The 16,350-nt window shown below is 35.2% G+C and overlaps 1 pseudogene across 1 annotated transcript; it reads left to right on the top strand.

Annotated features, from left to right (window-relative positions):
* Window positions 1-6,801: 6,801 nt before the first annotated feature.
* On the top strand, window positions 6,802-7,842 carry LOC149237987 (endochitinase 4-like; annotated as a pseudogene). The gene is made up of 3 exons (XR_016245931.1): window positions 6,802-7,126; window positions 7,306-7,420; window positions 7,554-7,842. The product of XR_016245931.1 is annotated as an endochitinase 4-like (transcript).
* Window positions 7,843-16,350: the final 8,508 nt, after the last annotated feature.

Raw genomic sequence — 16,350 nt, 5'->3', positions numbered from 1 at the left:
GGTGCCCTCTCTCTCCACCTTTCTCTCTCTATGTGTTTCTTCTTACCTCCCTCTCTATCCACCTTTCTTCTTTATGTGTTTCTTCTTATCTCCCTCTCTCTCCACCTTTCTCTCTCTATGTGTTTCTTCTTACCTCCCTCTCTCTCCACGTCCAACTCCATCTTTCTTTCCCTCCCTCTCTCCACTGATCCATGAGTCTATTGCATTTTTTTATTTGAATAGATGGATTCCTTCCCATCCAAGATCTAATAATTATAACTCAAATTCATTAATTATAATAATTTACTCAATATTTTTTTAACTCGTAGTTGTTGGCAAGAGCAATATTGAATAAATTATTATAATTTAACAACATTACCCACACCTCCACTTATTATAATTAAGAATGAAATAAATATTAGATAAATTTTTATAATTTATCTAATATTTCTCTCCGCTTATTATTATGAATTATTATAATTTACTTTATATTTATCTCCACTTATTATTATGAAGTTGAAGATGAAATATATATTGACCATCCTCGATCCATTCTAACTCTAGATATATTAAGCACCGAGAGAGATCAAATATCTCAAGGTGAAAACCTCTTTTTTTAGTTCAAAACGCGAGGAAAGTTTTTCACCTCGAGATATTTGATCCCTCTCGGCGCTTGATAGATCTGAAGTTAAGATGGATCTAGGTTGGTTTCAATCATGTGCAGCCAAGGAAAATCTATTGAACATATGATTAATTTTATCAATAATATGTAAATACATCTAATATTAATATAATCATTTTAAATATGCTTAAATATGTTTGAGATTTATCTGGTCATTTTAATTTTAAATTTTCTTAGTTACTTGAGCTTGTTGATATGATAAATATTATTAATAACTTTAATGATGAAAAATGATGAAATAAAAATTTTGAATGCAAAGTGACAATGTAATAGTGTTGAATGATAAAAAATGTGAATAATAAGAATGTATTCAAGTACAAATAGTCTTCATTGTCACTAATCTCAAACTATTTTCTTCTACTATTCTTATTACTACCCTTGTTACTTTTGTCATGTTTTCATATCGATTATATAAAGAGGATAGTTGAAATCATAAACCATTTAAATGTTTAGCTCGAGTTGTTGTAGTAAACATCATACCTTGTCTCTCTTCCTCTCGAATATTAATAGGTTGAATTATTATAACACAAAAATCAATGTACATTGTCAATAATTTTTCGTGCTTACACTGAAATCAATGCACGATGTTAATCTAATCACTTTAAAATTAATCTACCATCATACATCCTATTACATTAAATACATCTACACTTAAATCAATGCATCTAATGCAAGCAATCAAATAAGATTAAAAAAAAACATATACACTTCATACATCCAATTACATCAAATCAGAAATCAATACCTACACTGAAATCGATGCATCTAATGCAAGTAATCAAATAGGATTATAAATCAACATCTACACTCGAATCAATGCATCTAGTGCAAGTAAGAAAATAGGTTTAAAAACCAACATGTACATTGAAATCAATGCATCTAGTGCAAACAATCAAATAGGATTAGTAATTACCATCTACACTACATCATTGCATTTAGTGCAAAAAATAAAAATGGATTAGAAATCATCTACATTGAAATCAATGCGTCTAGTGCAAGAAATCAAATATAATTACAAATCAAAATCTACATTGAAATTAATGATTCTAGTGCAAGAAATCATATAGGATTAGAAATCACCATCTACACTAAAATCAATGCGTTTAGTGCAAGAAATCAAATAGGATTAGAAATAATCTACATTGAAATCAATGCATCTAGTGAAAGAAATCAAATATCATTAGAAATCAACATCTACACTAAAATTAATGCATCTAGTGCAAGACATTTTCTTCCCTCTCTCCCCCCTACATCTATATCTATATCTCCCTCCATATCTCCTTTTTTTTCTCTCTATCTCACACCCCCCCCTCCAAACACACACACTCTCTAACTCCATATCTATCAATCTCTCTATCCCTCCCTCCCTTTCTCCATCACTCTCTTCTTCCCTCTCTTCACCTTCCATCTATATCTATATCTCCCCTTGTCTCTCTATATCACACCCAAAACATACACTCTATTTCTCTAATCTATCTATCTATCACTCCCTCCCTCTCTGTCTCTTCACCTTCTCTCCCTCTCCCCCACTTAAATCTCTCTTCCCTCCTACTACCCTCTCTCTCCACCTTTCTCTCTCTATGTGTTTCTTCTTACCTCCCTTTCTCTCGAACTTTCTCTCTCTATGTGTTTCTTCTTACCTCCCTCTCTCTCCACCTCCAACTCCATCTCTCTTTCCCTCCATCTCTCCACTAATCCATGAGTCTATTAAAAACATTTATTTGAATAGATGGATTCCTTCCAATCCAAGCTCTCATAATTATAACCCCAATTCATTAATTATAATAATTTACTCAATATTTTTTTACCCATAGTTGTGGGCAAGAGCACTATTGAATAAATTATTATAATTTACACAACATTCCGCACACCTCCACTTATTACAATTAAGAATGAAATAACTATTAGATGAATTATTATAATTTATCTAATATTTCCCTCCACTGATTATTATGAATTATTATAATTTATGTTATATTTCTCTCCACTTATTATTATGAAGCTAAAGATGAAATATATATTGACAAGCCTAGATCCATCCTAACTCTGGATCTATCAAGCACGGAGAGGGATCAAATCTCTTGAGGTGAAAACCTCTTTTTTGAGTTCAAAAATTGAGGAAAGGTTTTTATCTCGAGATATTTGATCCCTCTCGTCAGTTTATAAATCCAGAGTTAAGATGGATCTAGGTTGGTTTTAGTAGTGTGCAGCCAAGGAAAATCTAATTAAACATATGATTAATTTTTATCAATAATATGTAAATACATCTAATATTAATATAATCATTTTAAATATGCTAAATATGTTTGATATTTATCTGGTCATTTTAATTTTAAATTTTCTTAATTACTTGAGTTTGTTGATATGATAAATATTATTAATAACTTTAATGATAAAAAATGATAAAATAAAAATTTTGAATGCAAAGTCACAATGTAATAATGTTGAATGATAGGAAATGTGAATAATAAGAATGTAATCAATTACAAACGTTCTTCATTGTGATCAATCTCAAACTATTTTTTTCCACTATTCTTACTTTTACCCTTGTTACTTTTGTCATGTTTTCATATAGATTATATATAAAGGATAGTTGAAAACATAAACCATTTAAATCTTTAGCTCGAGTTGTTGTAGTAAACATCAAACCTTTTCTCTCTTCCTCTTGAATATTAATAAGTTGAATTACTGTAACACAAAAATCAATGTACATTGTCAATAATTTTTTGTGCTTACACTAAAATGAATGCACGATGTTAATATGATCACTTTAAAATTAATCTACGATCATCTATCCAATTACATCAAATCATAAATCAACATATACACTTAAATCAATGCATCTAATGTAGGCAATCAAATAAGATTCGAAAACCTCATCTACACTTCATACATCCAATTACATCAAATTAGAAATCAACATCTACACTGAAATCAATGCATCTAATGTAAGTAATCAAATATGATTATAAATCAACATCTACACTCGAATTAATGCATCTAGTGCAAGTAAGAAAATAGTATTAGAAACCAACATGTACATTGATATAAATGAATATTGTGCAAGCAATCAAATAGGATTATAAATTACCATCTACACTGACATAAATGCATTTAGTGCAAGAAATCAAATAGGATTAGAAATCATATACACTGAAATTAATGCATCTATTGCAAGAAATCAAATATAATTAGAAATCAACATCTACATTGAAATTAATAGACCTAGTGCAAGAAATCAAATAGGATTAGAAATCACCATCTACACTAAAATAAATGCATTTAGTGCAAGAAATCAAATGGGATTAGAAATAATCTACATTGAAATCAATGCACCTAGTGCAAGAAATCAAATATCATTAGAAATCAACATCTACACTAAAATTAATGCATCTAGTGCAAGACATTTTCTTCCCTCTCTACCCCTTACATCTATATCTATATCTCCATCCATATCTCCTTCTTTTTCTCTCTATCTAACCCCCCCAAACACACACACTTTCTGACTCCATATCTATCAATATCTTTGTCCCTCCCTCCCTTTCTCCATCACTCTCTTCTACGCTCTCTTCACCTTCCATATATATCTATATCTACCCCTGTCTCTCTATATCACACCCAAAACATACGCTCTATTTCTCTAATCTATCTATCTATCACTCCCTCCCTCTCTCGCTCCTCACCTTCTCTCCCTCTCCCCCACTTAAATCTCTCTTCCCTCCTGCTGCCCTCTCTCTCCACCTTTCTCTCTCTATGTGTTTCGTCTTACCTCTCTCTCTCTCCACCTCCAACTCCATCTCTCTTTCCCTCCCTCTCTCCACTCTCTCACATCCTCGCTCTCTTCGTTCCTCTCACTCTCTTCCTCTCCCACCTCTCTCTCTCTCTCTTCACCCTCCAACTATGTTACTATATCCTTCCCTCCCTCCTTCTCTCCCCCCTTGTCTCCATCTCTCCTTCTTTGTCTCCTTATCCCATCCCCAAAGATACACACTCTCTCTCTATCTCTCCCTTGTCACTCCCTCTCTCTCTCTCTCAACTTCTCACTCTCTATGTCTTTCTTCTTCCCTCCCTCTCTCCCCTCCAACTCCATCTCTCTATCCCTCCCTCTTTCCTCCTATCTCCCTCCCTCTCTCCTCCTCTCTCTCGTCCTTCCTCTCACTCCCTTTCTCTCCTACCTCCCTCTCTCTTCCCCCATTGCTCTCTCTCTCTCTCTCTGCCCTCCAAAAATATCTCTTCCCCCATCACTCTCTCTCTCTCTCTCTCTCTCTCTCTCTCTCTCTATCTCTCACTCTCTCTCTCTCTCTCTCTCTCTCTTCCATCTAATCCTCTCTCTCTCTTTTCCCTCCAATCTTCCCTCTTCCCCCATCACTCCCTCTCTCTCTAACATTGTTACTATATCCCCTGCTTTCTCCTTCTCTCACCTTCTTTCCCCCCTTCTCTCCATGTCTCATTCTTTGTCTCTTTATCTCACCCTTAAACATACATACTCTCTCTCCATCTATCCCTTTTCACTCCCTCTCTCTCTCCAATTCTCACTTTCTATGTCTTTCTTCTTCCCTACCTCTCTCCCCCTCTAACTCCATCTCTTTATCCCTCCCTCTCTCTTACTCTCTCTCAACTCCTCTCTCTCCCTTTCTCTCCTATCTCCCCTCTCTCCTCCCCTATCTCTCTCTCTTTCATTCTTCCTCTCTCTCTGCCCTTCAATCCTCTCACTATCTTCGTCCTCTCTTTTTCTTTCTATCTCCCTCTCCGTCTTTGACCGTTCTTTACCTTTCTCACTCCTCTCCCTCTCTCTATCTTCATTCCTCCTCTCCCATTTCCTTGAGTTTATCTCCATCTTTCCATTGTTACTCCCCATATCTCTCCACCTCTATCACTCTACGTCTTTGTTCTTCTCTCCCATATATATTTAGAGTGAATATATATCATGATATATTAATGCATATTATAATATAACAAATTTAATATTGTATTAATCCAAAGTTATTAAATGTAATAATATTAATATTATAATATATTAATATGAATATTAGTTTTCATAATAATAGTAATAATAATAATAATAATCTTTTATATTAATATTTTTTCATGGTATTAATTATAATTTTCCCAATGGTATTTGGCCATAGGCTTGGTATATGTTTAGATGTTGATTTCTAATCCTATTTGATATATTTTTATTTATTTACCATACTCGTTTATACCTCTTTTCTATTTATTTATTTACCATACATTTTTTTCAAATATGGTTTTTCGCCCATGGTATCAATAATAATTTGTCTTGTGGTATTTGGCCCATAAGCTTCACCTTTTTTTTTTATGTAAATATAAAGAGGTTTATGGAGTAATATAAAAAGAGATTTTATTTATTTACCATACCTCTAGTTTATTTATATTTTTATTTATTTACCATATTTCTAGAGTAAGTATAATTTTTTTTTATTTATTTACCATATTTCTAATTTATTTATATTTTTTTATCTATTTACTATATCTCTTTCATAAACCTTATTCTATTTTAAATTTATATTATGTTCATACATAATAATAATAAGACCAACATTAAATTAAAATAAAAATATTAAATATTACTAAGTTAAATATTTATGTTTTACCCTTGAGATCTCCCCAATTCCTTACTAAACTTTATGTTTACAAGGTTGTTATTTTGAAGAAATCTAGAATGATATGCTCCTTTAGTCTCGATTGAATAATTAATAATAAAAAAAGATACGACGATCTGATTAGATTGATTCCCTAACAGCAAGGAAATCGTCACGGACTGGAAATGAGAATTGAATATGGGAGGTCTGTCAATATGAGAACCAAAGTCTTTAAATTAGTGACCCTTGGTGGTCAAAGTCTATGCATACTTATCTACAACACCACACTTATTGGGGAATCTATAATAATTTAGAAATCAACAAATAAAATACGATTATTGAGCAAAGAAAGGTAGGTGTATTCCATGTGCAGAGCCAAGCGCGTCTCGTCTCGTATGAACTCATCGCCATTCGTTTCATTAAATCCAAGTCAAGTCAATTGTAGCCTGTGGTACGGTTAGGGGACCATGGCTTTGGAATCTCTGTATAAATAGAGTGACCATTCCTTTGATTTCAAATATTCAGAGTGAATGTGGAAGTCCTGAGCGATTATTAGCAATGAGGACTCGCACTGGTAGATCGGTGATTGCTAGCCCTCATGGCCATCTGGTGCTAAGGATGAGTATGGTGTTATTGTTGGTGGTGGTCGTGAGTGGAAACGTGGGCACCATAATTTCCCAGAGTTTCTTCGATGGCCTTGCGGGCAGAGCTGCCAGCTCCTGCGAGGGCACAGGATTCTACACTTACGACGCTTTCATCGCAGCTGCCAATGCATATTCTGGATTTGGCACCACCGGTTCCAGCGACGACCAGAAGAGAGAGCTCGCTGCCTTCTTCGCTAATGCAATGCACGAAACTGGAGGCATATATTTTGCTCAATCTAAATTTATTTATAATCTGGTTTGGAGGCATATATTTTGCTCAAATTTAAATTTATTTATAACCTGGTTTGGAGGCATATATTTTGCTCAATTAAAATTTATATATAATCTGGTTTGGAGGTATATATTTTGCTCAATTACCAATTATTTTTGGTGTCAGGACTGTGCTACATCAACGAGATAAATCCTTCTTCAAACTATTGTCAGAGTTCCAGCACGTGGTCGTGTGCTAGCGGGAAGAGCTACCATGGGCGTGGGCCCATCCAACTAAGCTGGTGCGTATTGATCGTTCATGTGACTTACTCTTAAAATCACAGTGACACATGTTACTGTAATCACAAAATGTAATGGCTGAAGCCGCTAAGACAGGCTGACTGGCTGTAAGTTGGATTTTGTTAATGGATGCAGGAATTACAATTATGGAGCGGCGGGGAATGGCATTGGCTTCGATGGGCTGAACAACCCAGACGTGGTGGGGCAGGACGCCACCATCTCCTTCAAGACGGCCGTGTGATTCTGGATGCAGAAAAGTCATTCTGCCATAACCTCCGGGCAGGGCTTCGCTGCCACAATTAAAGCCATCAACAGTATGGAATGCAACGACGGAAACACTCCTGCAGTGAACAGCAGAGTTAATTACTACCAGAACTTCTGTAGCCAGTTGGGGGTGGATCCCGGAACTAACATCTCCTACTAAATATCTATCTTCATGGCCGCCCAATATATAACTAAATAATCGCAAGTAGAAAATGTGAGTAAGTCTATGCTGAACTGGTGAATAAAAGTTGTGCTGCAGGACCTCGTGCATGCTGGTACATTCCGTTACAATGTTATGTTCATCTAGGTCATGGTTTCTAAATTTATTGTGCAAGCTTAGACTTTTTCCGTTTGTATGTATTGTTTTTTTCTTAATATACGACAATGATGTTGTCAAATAGTTTTGAGATCTTACTTCAAATGAATTATCACCTTTAAAGTTAAATTATCAAACTGAGTAATGTTTAATATATATTCTCATATATAAAATTGAGAACTATTTATAAGCTTTTATAGAAACACATTTTGCTAAATATCGCTATGGTACTAGCTGAGCTACACAATATTAGACAGGTATATGCTTACAGGGCTGGTTACTGGGATCTTTTTTGTATGAAGAAACATTCTACATGCACTGATACCTATACTATTCTTATTCGGAATATTTGATACGAAGAAGTTGTAAGTATAAACCATAAATGAATATATCCCTTTTTTCCTATGGAAAAACATAAAATTGAACATTAATTTAAATGGTATATAAGGAATTAATGGTATAATTCAATTTTTATATTGAAAAATAATATTTTCAAATAATATTTTATATTAATATTATTTTCCATAAAATTGAACATTAATTTAAATGGTATATAAGGAATTAATGGTATAATTCAATTTTTATATTGAAAAATAATATTTTATATTAATATTAAAAACACTTCTGTGCTATTGACTTTAATAATTTTTTTGATAGGATGATTTGATGGAATCCGTTAATTTCATATAAATAGCTACTACTATTTTACCAAGTAAAACAACAATTTCATAAATGACATAACATCTCTCTAAAAACACGAATCCAAATAGTTGGGTCAAGAAACATATATCTTAACAACTTGTAGTAAGTTCCTTCAACATGTTACCTTAATGAAAATAAAACTGAAATATAATTGTACAAAATTTAATCTAATATATTTTTAGCATCCCAATACATCAATATAAATATCAACAATCTAACATAGCTAAAGTTTGGTGCCACTTTCTTTATTTATTGGACTTTGAAAAGATGCATGAATTAGCTGCTTTGTTTATTTATTGAACTTTGAAAGGCATGAACTATTTGCGACATTTGAACAAGGACTATATTGTAGATACTCTTGCTCAGTTTAAGTATAGTTAAATTAGAGTCAAAACAATGAAGAAATACATGAATGGACAAACAAAGTTTTTTTTGAGTAGCCATACATCATTGCTAATGACCTCAGAATTAAACCATACCATATTTCAATTTCCAATTTTATTAAACCATCATAGATTCATCTTAAGTACTAACTTAACATGAGGCGAGATCCTAGAACCATAAGATATTTCAATTTCCAATTTTATTAAACCAGCATAGATTCATCTTAAGCACTAACTTAACATGAGCAGAGAGGGATCAAATTTCTTCACGTGCAACTTCTTTAAGGTGCAAAATACAATATGTTATTTTTCATTGTTTAAATTGTATTTTTGAATTCATCATATATATACATACTTTTTTTTAAAATGATATATAATATATATGTAATTTACACTAAAATAGTTTACATCACATGTACATCTAAACATTCTATCACAAAAATTAAAATGGTTTTTCTTTATTAATATATTTTTAAGTATATGCCAATATTAATTCTCATTAAATATTTCATTGATAACCCACATTCAATATTTTTTTATATACAACATTAAAATGTTTTATTTTAACAATTTTTTTTTCTACATATAGATATATCTGAAGTTGATATCCACATAAATTTGCTAACATAAATCTTCAAATATTTTTTTAAAGTTTATTGTTGAAATATTTTTGAAATTTATAAAATTTAAATATCTTACTATTTTTTTTATTACACCATATATTATTTTTCTATTTAGAACATAATTTTTATTTTTTATTTTTATTTTAAAGACAAACTTACACATTTCCCTCATACTAGACTGAAAAATGAGCCTCTCAGCTCAAAAATTCCAATTTTATTGAACCATATTAAAAATAAAATATATTTGAAAATTCAAGGATTGCAAATTTAAATATGGAAACAACCAAAATTTATATATATTATTTGATTAATAAAAATATGAATAATAAATATCACTTTAATATATTATCCCAAATAAATATTCTATGCTAATAGATTATTAGGTTTTGCATTTCTTCCAAAGTGGTATGCCTTTCTTAATTACCCAATTCTTAACTGTTTAGAGATAGTATTCCTTTCTTGATTTCCCAATTCCTAACTTTTTAGATTTGGAAACATCCCTTCTTCCTCCACCACTTCCATTACGAGAATTCAACACCTTGAATCACATCATCGTAGTGAAGGCTCTCTAGATATATTGACCCGAGCTGGACAATTCCAACCACCCAATGGGAAACATTTCCCACACATGTCCACAAAGAAGCATGAATATCATATTGGTGAGTTGTGCTTCATGTGTAGACACCAGAATATTAGTCTTACTCATTGCTTCCACATGTTGACAAAAATATGATATTAGTTGGATACATGACAACCCAAATGCAATCATGTGTAGATACCGAAATATGGAGTTGTTTTTAGTGTGGTTTTTTGGACTTTTGGGTGCTGGAATTCAACAAAAACAATTGTTGTGAAATCTTTATTTGTGTTATTTAAATTAGTTTTTTCACTGTATATATGGATTCACCACCCTTAAAAACCCTTAGGGAACTTCTATTGTGCCGAGATTACCCATCAAACATGAGATTTCAATGAATTCATGTAGGATTTTAGAGAAATTAAACAAAAAAAATTTACTCAAAAACCTTCCAAAAAATTGTACTAAAAACAACTCCCCAAAATATTAGTCTTACTCATTACCTCCACCCGTTGACAAAATATGAGATTAGCTAGATACATGACATCCCACTTGCAATCTTGTAGGGATTCACGCCGTGATTTCACAACATCTTGCCATGCAAGCTCATTTCTAAAAGCTCTTCCATGGATTCTCACATCCAGCATCATCGTATATTTATTTTGTTCACTTATTACCACTATATTTAACACATTACACATATATCGAGTTCTACAATGAATCTACCAAAGAATTTTAAATATGACCCCCATATGGATTCTATGTAGACCCATGTAATTCACGACGACATTTTACGAACAAACTTGGGCATCCATCGTAGCTCAAAGTTTCAATATTTGTGATAAAATTCATTTCCTCTAGAATTATTTTGATCCTTTCCCTGATGCCCAATTTTAGATGCCCCAAGTCAAAGATCACGATTTTTTTGTCGATGGAGCAATGATTCTCAGTTTTTTAGTAAGAGAAGGGCACAAAATTTGTGGAGAATGCCATAGCTTAATGAAATTGCACTTTTTTCAAATATCAGCATGTATCTTCTCAATGACATAGCATTGGATGGATGCCCCTCTAGAAAATCAAAAGAATATTGATTAACATTAGAAAGGCTTGGTGTAAAAGGCACCCGAGCTTAGGAAAATGTAAAAACATGTTTTTTTTTTGGGGGGGGGGGGGCGGTGGTAAATGACACTGAACCAATCCGTCCTAACTAGTTTCGAGGATGAAAAGAAAACTCTGTAATTAATTTTGGCATAAGTGTATCTTTTCCAGTGCTTGATGCATGTTTCAAATTGACTAGTTCTAAGGAAGGTTGACAACATACAGATTTATGCTCTATGGTAGCAAGAAGAACATGAGTGATGACATCATTAACGTAATAATTTACTTTATAAACTATTGAACCATGAACATATCTAGGCTAAGCACCTAAGTTGAGGTTACACTACTACACCAAGGGCACTTTCGAGACATTTTTTTAAGACAAGAAATCTTTTGTCTCAAAAACTCATTTTTTATTTTAGTTATTTTACATTAAAAATTAATATCAATTGATTTGTTTTAAATATAGAATTTAAGACAAAAATAGGTTGAGACAAAAATATTTTAAGACAAAACTTTATATTTAAGACAAAAATATTTTAAGACAAAAGTAGTTTGAGACAAAAATATCTTAAGACAAAACTTTATATTTAAGAAAAAAATAATTTAAGACAAAAATATTTTGAGACAAAACTTTATATTTAAGACAAAAGTAGTTTGAGACAAAAATTTAAAGACAAAACTTTATATTTAAGACAAAAATAGTTTAAGACAAAATTATTTTAAGACAAAAACAATTTAAGACAAAATTATTTTAAGACAAAACTTTATATTTAAGACAAAAGCATTTTGAGACAAAAATATTTTAAGACAAAACTTTATATTTAATACAATGACCACTTTAGATCAAACCTATGTTTAATACGATATTTCACTTCGAATGAAAATGGAGGGCAGTGCTGAGTTTCAGGGTGATTTGCGCGCGCGTTCTGAACTGGAGCTCCCACGCCCCTGCTTCCTCGGCCCCTGCGGCCCTCCGCAGGCCCCCTGCCTGGCAGCCCCTGCTGCTGGGCTCTCAATCCTTCCCGACATCCCCGCAATTGGGCTCTGCCTCCCTCCTCCCTCCTCCGGCCAGTGCTGCTACTGGTACAATGTTCGCGTCTAGATTTTGCGATTGCAGAGGAGCATAGCCACCGCCATGAGTGCGCCTGGGGGTGAGGAGCCTTCTCCCACCCCACCAATCTCTTCAGAAGAAGCATTCAGAAGATTGCTTTCACAGAAATGGAAAAACATTTGATTCCAGAAGTCCTGAAATTCATCAAAAAAATTGGAGGAAATTCCTGAGATTGCCCTGCCAAAAGACCAACCGATAAAAATCGCCCTAGCCCTGGCTGACAGAGGGTTTGTACGACAATTTATGGAACGCTGGCCCTCTACAAAAGCAATAGATGATTAGATCCAATGCAACTTGAGGCCCGAGCTGGAAAACAATGTGATCTGCTATGTTGTCAGAAGAGGGTATTTCATTTTCTAGTTCACCTCCAAAGAAGATCGAGATTTGGTTTTCAGAAACAGTTTGTATTTTATGGGAAATCAGGGTCTATATCTTAATAAGTGGACCCCCGACTTCGATCCCTCAATCAATACCCCTAAAGAGGTCCCAGTCTGGGTCCGGCTTCCCAATCTTCCACTCCATTACTGGAGCTATCACACCATGCAGAAGATTGGAAACGGCCCAGGCCATTTCATTGACAAAGCAGATAACAAGGGCCAATATACCTGCGTAAGAATCTGTGTGGAAGTCGATTTGGAAGCTGGACTGCCCGAAGCGGTAAAAGTTACAGTCAGAGAATGGCATCACTATCAAAAATTGGATTACGAGCAACTGCCTTTCAAATGTAGAACATGTCACGAACATGGACACTTCCAACGAAATTGCCCAAAAGCTCCAACCGGGGACAAAGTGGATGAAGAAGGATGGAAAGAAATCAAAAAGGGCAAGGCAGTCCCAAAACCAGCTGAGAAGAAAAATTTAGGGCCATTGGTGAAGCCTCAGCCTGAACCAAAAGCCAAAGAAGTTCCGAAAGAGGGTTCGTCCTCTGGGGTAAAGACAAATGCCATTGGAACCTAAGAGGAACCAGAAGACCCATCGAAGAAAGTGAAAGAAGCAGAGGAAAAGTCAACTCTTCCTCCATCAGAGGACAAACAAGGGGGAAAAGAAGAAAACTAGGAGCGCATCAGTCTAGGCTCCGATTCTGAGGGAGATTCAGAAGATGGAGTCTCAAATTCAGACAGCTCGCAAGTCACTCCTATCAAGTCGGCCAGGGGTCAAAATCCCAAGAAGAAATAGAGAGAGGAAAAAACTTATCTGGATGTTCTCCAAGGCTCTCAGAAAACTCTCAAAGGAATGATGAATACCAAATCTAGGTGCAAGCATGGTCAGGCTCCAAAAGGAGCCGCAACCTTCCAAGCCAATGAATAATGAAATATGTCCCCTAGAATTGCAGAGGATTAGGCAGTAGGTTGAAAGAAGAAGCTCTGAAAGACATTGTAAGGATGTACTTGCCTGAAATCCTTCTCATCCAGGAGACAAAACTGGAGGACCTTCTACTCCTCCAAGCAAGCAAAGCATTCTGGCATAAAGACCAAGGGAGAGAAGTCAGCGCTAGAGGTGCCTCTAGAGGGATTGCATCCTTTTGGGATAGCTCCAAATATGATCTGATTCACGAAGAATGTTGCCCCCATTGGCTACGCACTAAGCTCCTCCATAAAGAATCTGGCCACCAAGTAAGTATGTTCAATCTTTATGCTTTGGTCTTTACCATCTGAGAAAGAAAATTGTTAGGACTCACTCCAGTCCTATATTTTCTTGCACAACACAAAAAATATTATTATTGCAGGTGATTTGAATGTTACGCTAGCTGCAGAAGAGAGAAAGGGGGGCTCGTTGGTCAGGGACCCAGCTAGAGAATGGGTTGAAGACCTCATTTTAGATTGGGAATTGGAGGATATCAAGCCCACATCTGGGTAATTCACCTAGTCAAACAAAAGGATAGGCCCCGGCCACATTGTTGCTCACCTTGACATATTTCTAGTCCAATCCTCCTTCTTGACTTGTGGTCTAATGGCCACCTCTAAAATTCTGCCGAACTACACCTCTGACCATAAACCCATTCTGCTTGAGCTCTCCTTTGATGGAAATATTGGCCCCATTCCCTTTAGATTTAGTTCTCTATGGATTCATCAAGAAGGATTCCCGAAGGTGGTCTCTGAGGCCTAGAACTGGCAAGTTCATGAAGGATCCCCTTTCTTTGTGTGGGAAGAAAAAATGAGCAGACTTAAAAGGAAGCTCAAGGAGTGGGCTAAAAGGTTGAAAACGCCCACCGCCAAAAGAAAGGAGATGCATGACAGTTTAGCAGGCCATCAATTAACAATGGATAATTCTGATGTAACTCAAATCCTTCTTCAAAAAGAAGTAGAGCTGCAAAAAGATCTCCATAGAGCAAGTAGGGATGAAGAAGAGTTCTGGAGACAGAAGTCTAGAAATCTTTGGTTACAGGCCGGAGACAAAAATACAGGCCACTTCCATAAGCAAGTTGAAGCACGCAAGCACTTCAAAACAGGAAACGAAATTCACTATCAAAACACTGTGGTTAAAGATTCTGAAGGCATAAAGTGAGCAGCCCACTCCTTCTTCAAAGATCTTTACTCTACCCTGGAAGACCCTCCTATCGATTCTCAAGCCTATCTAATTGATCTTATTCCTCACTGTGTTCAAGATTCTGACAATATTATGTTGACTGCTCCGATCAGTATGAATGAGATTAAAGAAGCTTTGGATTGCATGGATCCGGATAAAGCCCTGGGCCCTGATGGGTTCACTGCAAGGTTCTACCTGACTTGCTGGCCTACAATTAAAAAGGACCTTCTGAGAATGATCTGTAAATCTTAGACCTACACCAAGATTGGAGGCAATACCAACTCGGCCTTCCTTGCCTTGATTCTGAAAGACAAAGGCGCCACTGATTTCAGGAGATTTAGGCCCATCTCTTTGTGTCATATAAGTTATAAGCTGATTACTAAAATAATAGCCAACCGTATTAATAAAATTATGCCGGTCATCATCCCTGAAAACCAAGGAGGATCCATAAAAGGGAGAAAGATTCTTGACAATATTGTGCTAGTGCACGAAGAAATTCATTCAAGCTATCATCACAAAGAGAAAGGCATGGTGATTAAGCTAGATTTGAAAAATGCCTTTGATAGGGTGAAACATGATTTCCTATTTTCTGTGATGGAGAAATTTGGCTTCTCAAAAGTTCTCATAACTTGGGTGAAAGCCTGCATTGCCTCCCCTTGGATAGTGCCTCTGGTTAATGGTCGTTCAACGGAATTTTTCCAGGCCTCGAGGGGGCTAAGACAAGGTTTCCCTTTGTCCCCGCTTCTTTACGCCATTCAAGCTTCGGTGCTCAGCTTCCAGCTAGACTACTGTCAATAGATCCAAACTCTGCTAGGCCTGAGAATGGCTCACAATGTTAAAGACATAAATCATGCCCAGTTTGTTGATGATACATTATTTCTTGGAGGAGCTAGCATAAATTCTGCTAGAACCTTCAAGAAGGAGCTGGACATTTATAGGGAGGATTTGGGCAGCAAGATTAACTATCTAAAAAGCATGATCTATGGTTGGAATTTCTCGATCGAAGATTTGACAGACATAGCAAGGCTATTAGAAATGGAAAGAACCCTGACTTGGGAGTCATTTAAGTATCTTGGGATCCCAATCTTCAAATAAAATCCTAAGGTAGCTCACTGGATGCCCTTGCTAGACAAGCTAAAACTCAGAATACAAGCTTGGGGAGCCTCATGGTTGAATAATGTTGGGAAGGTAATCCTTATGAAATATGTTCTCATAAGTATCCCAGTTTATCAGAACTCCATTCTACTAGCCCCTAAAACCTTTATTAATAAAGTGGATGGTCTCCTGAGAAGATTTCTGTGGGAGGGAGGGAAATATAATGAAAGAAGG

Source organism: Pinus tabuliformis, chromosome 8 (genome assembly GCF_031772625.1).
Source record: "Pinus tabuliformis cultivar Carrire ecotype Pingquan chromosome 8, CPIR1, whole genome shotgun sequence".
NCBI classification, from domain to species: Eukaryota; Viridiplantae; Streptophyta; class Pinopsida; order Pinales; family Pinaceae; genus Pinus; species Pinus tabuliformis.
The sequence above is the reverse complement of the archived record's forward strand: the minus strand, read 5'-3'. Positions and strand labels throughout refer to the sequence as shown.